The sequence below is a fragment of the Panulirus ornatus genome, chromosome 70 (genome assembly GCF_036320965.1).
Source record: "Panulirus ornatus isolate Po-2019 chromosome 70, ASM3632096v1, whole genome shotgun sequence".
Taxonomy (NCBI): Eukaryota; Metazoa; Arthropoda; class Malacostraca; order Decapoda; family Palinuridae; genus Panulirus; species Panulirus ornatus.
Window position 1 is genome coordinate 13,871,409 of NC_092293.1, and position 10,878 is coordinate 13,882,286.

Genomic DNA, 10,878 nt, shown 5'->3' on the forward strand with positions numbered 1-10,878 from the left:
ATATGATAGAGTTGATAGAGAAGCTCTGTGGAAGGTATTAAGAATATATGGTGTGGGAGGCAAGTTGTTAGAGGCAGTGAAAAGGTTTTATCGAGGATGTAAGGCATGTGTACGTGTAGGAAGAGAGGAAAGTGATTGGTTCTCAGTGAATGTAGGTTTACGGCAGGGGTGTGTGATGTCTCCATGGTTGTTTAATTTGTTTATGGATGGGGTTGTTAGGGAGGTGAATGCAAGAGTTTTGGAAAGAGGGGCAAGTATGAAGTCTGTTGGGGATGAGAGAGCTTGGGAAACGTGTCAGTTGTTGTTCGCTGATGATACAGCGCTGGTGGCTGATTCATGTGAGAAACTGCAGAAGCTGGTGACTGAGTTTGGTAAAGTGTGTGAAAGAAGAAAGTTAAGAGTAAATGTGAATAAGAGCAAGGTTATTAGGTACAGTAGGGTTGAGGGTCAAGTCAATTGGGAGGTGAGTTTGAATGGAGAAAAACTGGAGGAAGTGAAGTGTTTTAGATATCTGGGAGTGGATCTGGCAGCGGATGGAACCATAGAAGCGGAAGTGGATCATAGGGTGGGGGAGGGGGCGAAAATTCTGGGAGCCTTGAAGAATGTGTGGAAGTCGAGAACATTATCTCGGAAAGCAAAAATGGGTATGTTTGAAGGAATAGTGGTTCCAACAATGTTGTATGGTTGCGAGGCGTGGGCTATGGATAGAGTTGTGCGCAGGAGGATGGATGTGCTGGAAATGAGATGTTTGAGGACAATGTGTGGTGTGAGGTGGTTTGATCGAGTAAGTAACGTAAGGGTAAGAGAGATGTGTGGAAATAAAAAGAGCGTGGTTGAGAGAGCAGAAGAGGGTGTTTTGAAATGGTTCGGGCACATGGAGAGAATGAGTGAGGAAAGATTGACCAAGAGAATATATGTGTCGGAGGTGGAGGGAACGAGGAGAAGAGGGAGCCCAAATTGGAGGTGGAAAGATGGAGTGAAAAAGATTTTGTGTGATCGGGGCCTGAACATGCAGGAGGGTGAAAGGAGTGGAAGGAATAGAGTGAATTGGAGCGATGTGGTATACCGGGGTTGACATGCTGTCAGTGGATTGAATCAAGGCATGTGAAGCGTCTGGGGTAAACCATGGAAAGCTGTGTAGGTATGTATATTTGTGTGTGTGGACGTATGTATATACATGTGTATGGGGGTGGGTTGGGCCATTTCTTTCGTCTGTTTCCTTGCGCTACCTCGCAAACGCGGGAGACAGCGACAAAGCAAAAAAAAAAAGAAAAAAAAAAAAAATATATATATATATATATATATATATATATATATATATATATATATATATATATATATATATATATATATATATATATATTTATATACATATATATATATATGATATCTGTACAGACTATATATTTTTTTTCATATCAATACATACGATACATTGTCTTTGTACTATTATAGTTTTGATAAACATTTTTCTTGTTTTTCTTTCTTTGTCTCAACGGCCGATGTTCGAGCAACCATTACTTCTGAAATGGTATTGGTCAAGAAGGGCGAATATTCTGCAAGTAATCTAAACAATTGAATTTATGCCATTGGATTTTTCTTACTTTAGACTTTTTTCTTTAACTGCATGTTACACGACGAAAACACGGTCCGGTTTATTATTGTCATGATGGAACTTAAACAGCAGCAAAATATAGAAATATTATCATTAGATGATTGCAGTTAGAAAGTGACAGATGTAATATAGCAAGAAATATCTACAAAACAGTGAGTTAGTGACATGCTTCCTATATTTGTAATACAACTCTGAAGTTAGTTCGTAGATCCTTAAGGAGAATGAATGGTGGACAAATGGTGAAGGAAGGTGCAAAAACCGGGCTAAGTATTTCAGTCCAAACTAGATTTCTTTGTTCGCTGCTTCGACATTGATCTCAGGACAGTTCAATGGCTGATATCCACATGACACAGAAAACCTTCCATCAAGGACGATAGACAAATAGATAGAAGATGGAATAAGTAGTTAAACTGATAGATGTAGGTGCAATCAGAGTCGCCTAAGATTTCGCTCATGGCGAATGAAATGATAAATGGGCGAGGCTGTAACCATCGTCTGTGATTATTGTAGATGACTAATTATGATCAATCTTTATGGCTTTTGTGCGACTGCTGTTAGCCTTTGAAGGTTAATGTTCCCTCAAAGTTGCCCGGACCCTACCACTAGGAGGTCAGCAGTTCGACTTAGGGTCCATTTGTGCCATATCTATGGCTCCCAACAGAATGGAAGTATTTTTTTTTCATTTTTTTTTCATCCCAGTAGATGGGACTCATAAATGGCAGGAACAATTCCTAAGGATTTAATCCTTTATGATAACTGCTTCATCCGTACAATAGTTTGACAATAATTTGCAACTGAATGAGAACTTTTGCCATAGGAAGTCTTCTGAGGACCGGGTATAACAGGGTCGACTGCTGGAGGAGGAGCAGCTTCTCCAATCTCAGGGACGGGAACTTAAGGTTCAAGGAATTTCAGGGATGAATGTTGGTGGTGTGGACTTTAATCTTCAACACGGCTGCTTCAGCTTTAGGGTCGGCTGCTGCTGCAGGTGCTGCTGATCCTCTAGTTGCAGCGACGGACACATCAGGGTCTTCATCGACGACCAGTACGAGTACGTCGGGATCCACCAGGCCTGATTCATCCCCATAGAAGTAGGGGATTAAGGTCACCAATTCAGTGGTAGGCATCACTTTGCCCCGTTGTTTGGTGCGAGCCAAAGAAACATTGATGGTGATGGCGGCTGCTCCTGTGTCAACTACACCAGTTTCCTCGCTGGGTCCGCCTTTGCACAGGTCATCATCATCTTGATGCCGAGTCTAGATCTTCACCACTACTCTCTCGTGCACGGGTTCGATATCCAGACGTGATCTCTTCCTGGAAGGCCTTTGGCATTCTGGAAGGCACCGCTTTCCTCCCTGGGCCAGGCCCTCACTGCCGGACAACCAGGCAATTCTGGTGTAGGCGTACTCCTGGTGGCGGCCGTTGCGTCCTCCAAGTCTGCGATCTGCCTTGATGCCCCACCGTCCCAGTGTTCTGCCGACGTTCAGGACGGCAGCTTTCTCGTACCCGAACCCTTCGCAGAATTCACAGTATCGCAAATATAGCTCAGTTCGGCTTATACAATCTTTAACAGCCCCGGTTTGCTGGATGTGAGCCTCGAAAAATTCAAGGAAGGATTCCTTGCCAGGGTACCGATGGGCAGCGCGGACGTGAGTCATTTCTGCGATCTGGTGAGATGAGTGATTTACTTGACGAAGTAAACTTTCATAGACCAGCACTTGCAAAAATATAGTGAAGCCACACAAAAATATAGTAGACTAGCGTTTCCTCATTAATTTAATATCCTAGGTGATAGATTAACAGATTGATGTTGAAGCACTATGGTAGTGAAGATGAAACATCAATATAGTGAAGATGGCAGGATACTATAGAGGGTGTACACTGGGCAGAATTACCTCTTGTTGAGAGTGTAATGTAGCTTGTAGTGGAAAGATAATGACATCAATGATGGTGTGTGTGTATATGTGTGTGTGTGTGTGTGTGTGTGTGTGTGTGTGTGTGTGTGTGTGTGTGCGCGTGTGTGTGTGTGTGTGCGTGTGTGTGTGTGTGTGTGTGTGTGTGTGTAGTGGTACAATGACTATATAAGAAGGACAGGAAAGCAGGAGTAATCTCGCGCGAGCAATTACTGCTTTAATTGTGCGCTGTCAACAGCTGGTGGTACTAATTACCCTTGCACTGGCTGTTTGTTGACGAAAACTTTACAGTGAGTTTTCAGTTTAAAAAAAGAAAATAATATAAAACTTGTTTTTTTTTTATGTTTTTCCCAAGGATGAAGCATTGTATGGACGACTTGAGACAACTATGAGCAATAACATATGTAGGTAACATTAAACACAATGTTAGGGACCAAATCAACTGGACGGTTTCATCAACAATCATGCCATATCAACCAGGACATATTTCATTCTTTAACATTAAAGCAACATATTTACATACATAACCTGTAATTGGTCCACGTAAGCCTAATGATCCTGATGAAGTGATTATGCTGATAAGAGATGATGGGAAATACTCTAACAATAATGAGCTTGAAAACAAAGTTAACTAGCATAAGTGACTCGTCAATAAGTAAGCTCAAGAATATTTTTTTCTTTAATTACAAAACTGTAGGTATTGGGGAAATATGGTATGTACTTCTTGATATCTAAAAAATTCGCCTTTGTCTTTGTTGAGTTTGTAGAAAAATGTGGTTGTTTGTTATCTACTTGTCTTAGATTTATCCCATCCTACGTTTATACTTATGAATGTCTTACCAATTCCATCACAACAATACCCCTTACCTCTCTTTGTCCTGTGGAAATGTGTGTAAAATGTGATGTGTGGGAGTAGTTTTCCTCCTCTTACATATTACACATAGATAAGATCTTTTTCTGCTCATAATCATATATCTGATTAATCTCATGTGAGTTCTACGTACCGAATCACAGACACCATTATCTCTCACCGTCATGTTCACTACAGAAAGAGACACCATTATCTCTCACCATCATGTTCACTGCAGAGAGAGACGCCGTTATCTCTCACCGTCATGTTCACTATAGAGGGAGACACCATTATCTCTCACCATCATGTTCACTACAGAGGGAGACACCATAATCTCTCACCATCATGTTCACTACAGAGGGAGACACCATTATCTTTCACCATCATGTTCACTACAGAGGGAGACACCATTATCTCTCAATATCATGTTCACTACAGAGGGAGACACCATTATCTCTCACCATCATTAAGTTCTGGCCTGCAAGTACCAGAGATCTGCTACTCAGGACCACCTGGCCATTGTTTGTTTGTGCCAACATTTCCATCTATCGATCGCCAATATACCCAGTCTGTCCCATCTATCGATCACTATAACCAATCTGTCCCATCTATTTATTTTCATTATACACTGTCTGTCCCCTATCTATCGATCTTCACTATACCCAGCCTGTCCCATCTATCAATCTTCACTATACCCTGTCTGTCCCATCAATCAATTCATTATAATGTGTGTCCCGTCTACACATCTTCACTATACCCTCTGTCCCATCTATGGATCTTCACTATACCCAGCACCCAGCCTGTCCCATCTATGGATCTTCACTATACCCTGTCCTTCCCATCAATCAATTCATTATGATATGTGTCCCATCTGCACATCTTCACCATACCATCTGTCCCATCTATGGATCTTCACTATACCCAGCCTGTCCCATCTATCAATCTTCACTATACCCTGTCTGTCCCATCAATCAATTCATTATAATGTGTGTCCCATCTACACATCTTCACTATACCCTGTCTGTCCCATCTATGGAGATGGATCTTCACTGTACCCTGTCTGTCCTATCTACGAATCTTCACTGTACCCTGTCAGTCCCATGTATGCATCTTCACTACACCCTGTCTCTCCCATCTATGGATATTCACTATACCCTGTCTGTCCCATCTATCAATCTTCACTGTACCCAGTCTGTCCCATCTATGGATATTCACTATACCCTGTCTGTCCCACCTATCGATCTTCACTATATCCAGTCTGTCCCATCCACCTGTACCCCTGGTCACCATGTAACAACCATTAACCCATCTACAATATTTTAGATGGTCTCTGCATTCAAAATCGCCTGAAGTCGACTATGCTTTTGTTTGTATAAAGTCGACTTTGCTTTTATTTCTATGTGGGATATTAGAGCATGGGGGTACCTTACTATATTTTCCATATCAATATAGACTCACTATATTTGTGGACGTACAAGGATAACCGAGGTTACTTCGTAAAGTGCACAACGTAATCATAGTATCTTCAACATGGAAGTTTTTGCAAAAAGCTCAGTTGTGGAGGTGGTCGAGCAGCAGCAGGTGCTCTGGGTCGCCCTCCTTGACCAGGCCTACCTGCCTTTCCACGATGAGGAGGATTTGCTGGACCGTCCACCACACGAGACCCGACTCCCACATATAGATGAGTTGGGCTGCGATGATGACGACATACATGTCATCGTGCCCACCAACGAGCAGTTGCAAGGGGTTCTCAAAACCGTCCTGCAGAGGTATACCATCAGGGTCGTCAACGTTCCATACAAAATCTCAAGGACGAACGTCTGGGAATTCTTCAAGCAGTTCGGCGACATCGTTCGCTTCGACATGCAGTCTTACACGACCTACGAGAACCACCGCGGGATTGCCGTCATCCAGTACTCCTGCTATGCCTCCTACAAGAAGGCACTTCTTGCCGACGTGACACCACTCTCCGTCAACGGTCGCTGTGCAAAAGTGAAACCTCACCGTCCCACTGATGCTGACCAAGTGACCTCGCCCACTCAAGTAGCACTGCAGCCCACACTCCCTACCAGACCCACCATCCATGAGGAAATGCAGCCCACCCCACTTATCAGGCCCACCTTCAGGGATACATGGCAGGTCTCAAGACCTGTCAGGCCCACCATTCAAGACCGACTTGGTCCCCCAACACATGTCAGGCCCAGCGTTCTAGACCGACTGGGACCAATAACACATGACATGTCCTACGTTACAGACCGACTGCACTCCGCACCACGTACGGGCGTTAAAAGGCGTGTCGAGATGACACACGCTCCCCGTGCCAAAAGATTCAGTTGGTGAGGAACCTGAGTTCTTTCTTCCTGCTGGTGCTGCAGGAGAACACGGCCCTAGAGTGGACACTGGAGGTGTGTTTGTGTTTGTGTTTGGGTTATCACTGAGGAACCAACACCAACACAACTTTAGTTTGGCCTCGCCAAGGATTACGTTAATCTGGCGGAAGTCTGGCTTTCTCCCAGTAGTGGATGACACATAATATCTACGTAGGGACGTTGAAAAACAAAGAAAAAAAATGGGAACATTTTCCCTCAAAAAAAAAAAAATACATAAATTCACGGGGATAATTTCCTTCGTCTTCAAAGAAAAAATGAAACTCTTCCGACGCTACCGTGCCTTCCATAAAGCAACCCTCAAAGAAATCACTTTCTACACAATGTGCAAGGATTCGGTTAGCCAATCTTCATATGACTGGGGCTATTGTTCCCTCTGATTGATTCATTTTTCAAGATTAAGGAAAGTTATAATAAAAATATTGTATTGAGTTTCTCCGTTGGCGTCAGGGTAAACACCCATCCCCCCCGAAGCTTGGTTACCTTTCCGTGGTGGGGGGGACTTCATGGATTGGGCAGTAGCAACCATCGTTGGTTGCTTCTGTTCAATCCATGAACGAAAAACCAAGCATCTTGAACGTAATTGTCGTATAAATTCACTTGGTGTCAAAACTGACGCGAAAGCGGTTGTCTCAATTTTGTCAGAAATGTTTGTGCGTTTCGGCCTGATGGCGGGAGTCGGTTTGGCGCTGTGGTCATGAGGGAATACGAGGAAGATTGGCAACCGTCCCAGAAGTAGCTACAGTGAGGCCCAGCAGCTGTCCCTAATACTGTGGAAGGCACTCATGTAAGGTGTGCAGTGAGGCGCAGCAGTAACAAGGGAAACGGACAACCAAAACAGCAATCTTGATCATCAGGAGGCTATCCAATGCTCAGAGTAGATAAGGACGATTATTGTATGGCTTCGCTCAGAGGATGAAAATCTTAGTATACAAGCTAGGCTTTTAAAGTGTCTCAAATCTATGGAGAATAAACAAAAATCAATGAAATTATTTCTTATGATATAGTAACCTGTAATGAGGTTAGTGATTTTGTATATTTTATGCAACCTACTTTAACAAAGTTGATCAGGGAATTGGCCAGATATATATATATATATATATATATATATATATATATATATATATATATATATATATATATATATATATATATATATATATATATATATATATATATATATATACATATATATATATATATGTATATATATATATATATATATATATATATATATATATATATATATATATATATATATATATATATATATATATATATATCATCTTGGTGTATTGGAAGGCCATATGGGAGACGGAGAGAGAGACAGGAGCAGGAGAGAAATGATCAAACCTTCCCGCTTGTTCATAGTTGCTGCCTGAAATTTGTCTTCTGATAGTTCTACAGTTTTTGTCTGTGTTTGTTATACTAGTTATTAACATAAGAAAATTGTAATATAATGATTAAAGAAAATTATAGTAATTATAATTTAGAATTGTTATAGGTCAAGATTTGTACGTGAAGCGGAAGACCAAAATATGGTACGGGTCAGCCATTCGTGAGTGTAAGCGACAGCTATTGATAGTTACTGGCTTTAATTTATGATCATTTATGATATCTATTTTTTACTTTTGTGTTAGCTGTTTTAAGTATTTGTTTTGTTTGCAGACTAAAACTTCTCTTATATGTTATTGTTTCTTGGGAAATTCTAGTTAATCGAGACGTTCTTAAAGAATTATTTTTGGTCAGTTTGTTTTGTTTGAACAGACATGCATGGTGGTAAGGGACAGAATAAAAGTTGCTCATAACAACCTACCCAATGTACGAACTCCACCTGAACTCCTCAGCTCCCCCGCCACCAACCATCCCTCACCGACCCCTGTCTCGTCCGCCACCCTGACCCCTAACGAAAACATACCCCAGGAGACCCCCAGTAACACTTCCAACTCTCCCCCGACTACTCAACCTGTCACCCTCCCAACTTCCAATACCCCCTCCGCACCCTCTAGCACAACTCCATCCACAACCCACCAACCCGACACCAACAATCCTACTGTCTCTCCAAATACCGATTCCTCTCCCACCCCCACCGTCCCAACTTCCACCACCACGACAGTTCCCCCAGAACCTCCACTCACCAATCCCCCTTCCCCCCTCCCCCTCCCTCCGTCCCCTACCTAACCCTCCCAGAGGAGCCCCAGCACCTGACCCTGCCGACACACCAGACAACCCACCAACGGTCAACCTCGACCTTCAAATTGTCGACAATGACCCTCTCCCCTCCCCTCTCCCCTCTCCTGACCCCTCATGAGATATATCCCGACCCAAGACTAGAAACATGATACACGTGAAATTCTCAAACGGCGCGTCAACGGCCTTCATCGACAACAGACACAGAAGGCCAATAAACTTCCATAAGTCGTAAAATGCTAAAATTCTAACAGTTTAACGTGCGCAGCTATCACAGTGGCCGTCATCTGATTGCCACTCTCCTCGAAGAGAAGGGACCCGATGTTGTGATACTTAACAGCACATGTATCACCAACGGATACAAAATTAGACATTACGGGTATACATCACGACAGTCTCCAGACAGTAGACACGAGGGAGTCGCCATTCTCATACGCAACACCATCGAACACGAATACCTCGCCATCTCATGGCAATACGAACACTTTCTAGCAGTTAAGATAAACACAATACATGGCTTCATTATCTTCTGCACTACATACTCTCGACCCAACACTTCCATTCCACTCCATGATCTCTACACAGTATTCAATCACACACATATCCCAGTCTACCTTCTAGCTAACCTCAACGCCCAACACAGAACCTTCCACCACAACAGAAACAATTCTCATGGTGATGACTTATTCGCTTTATACTCTTACAAACGTCTTAACTTCCTAGGACCTTACTTCCACACAGTCTTCACTGGCCAAGGAGGAAAAGGCAGACCTGACCTTGTCTTTTTCAACAGAGCCAGTAATTATCTCCATAATTTCTTGTCTCCAGGACCACTGTGTGGTTCCGACCACATCCATATCTTTCTTCATCTCTCGTCTAACCCTATCCTCGTCCCATCACCCTCACACTACCACTACAAAAGAGCAGACTGGGAGAAATTCTAAGAAACTCTCTCCAACTGCACTTACACCACAAACTACGAAAATCACCCAATAACACTAATAGACTGAGAAATAGAGCATATAACGAAACAATCATACAGACAGCTGACATTGCTATCCCCAAATCTTCATTTACTTCAAGATACTCCTTCTTCCCTTCTACCAAAACAACCAGACTCCTCTCGTGCTACCGTCGACGCTTTGAGCATAACAGACGTCGTTTGAGCCTAGTACGGTGAGACCTCACATCCCTACAAAACCACACACTCAACAGCCTTCTAGAAGACCACAATAGACACTGGAAATCTCTTATCACCACAACAGAACAACACCGGACCAAATCTCCTCAAGAGTTTTGGAACAGAGTCCGAAAACTCAAAGGAATATCGAAAACAGACTTTAATGGGCTAAATGACGACAACACTCTACACCATAACCCACAAGACATTGCCAACATTTTTCAAAAACACTGGGAAGGTATCTTTCACCCTCACCCCCCTCACCCTCTGGCGTACGAAAACACTCAAATTGTCACACAACACGTACAAAACAGACCTAGTCACTTCTACCCAGAACAGATCATACACCTCCAATCGCTTTCACACAACCACCTTCTCACAACTCCCATAAGATCGAACGAGGTCAAATTCCTCCTCCTCAAATCACCCAAAGTAGCACCAGGTAATTCAGGCATTGGTTACCAGCTACTTACCCATCCCGCTGACAACACTATTAGAGCCATCACCTTCCTCTTCAACGCGGCACTAGCCTCTGGCTATTTTCCCGCGGTCTTCAAAACTGCCACAATCACAATGATACCTAAACCCAACAAATCCAACAGAGACCCAATGAACTACAGACCCATCAGCCTACTTGAGTCCATTGGGAAGACATTTGAAAGAATCACAAACAACAGACTTAGACAACACCTTACAAACAACAACCTACTCTCACACAAACAGTTTGGCTTTCACCAACATCG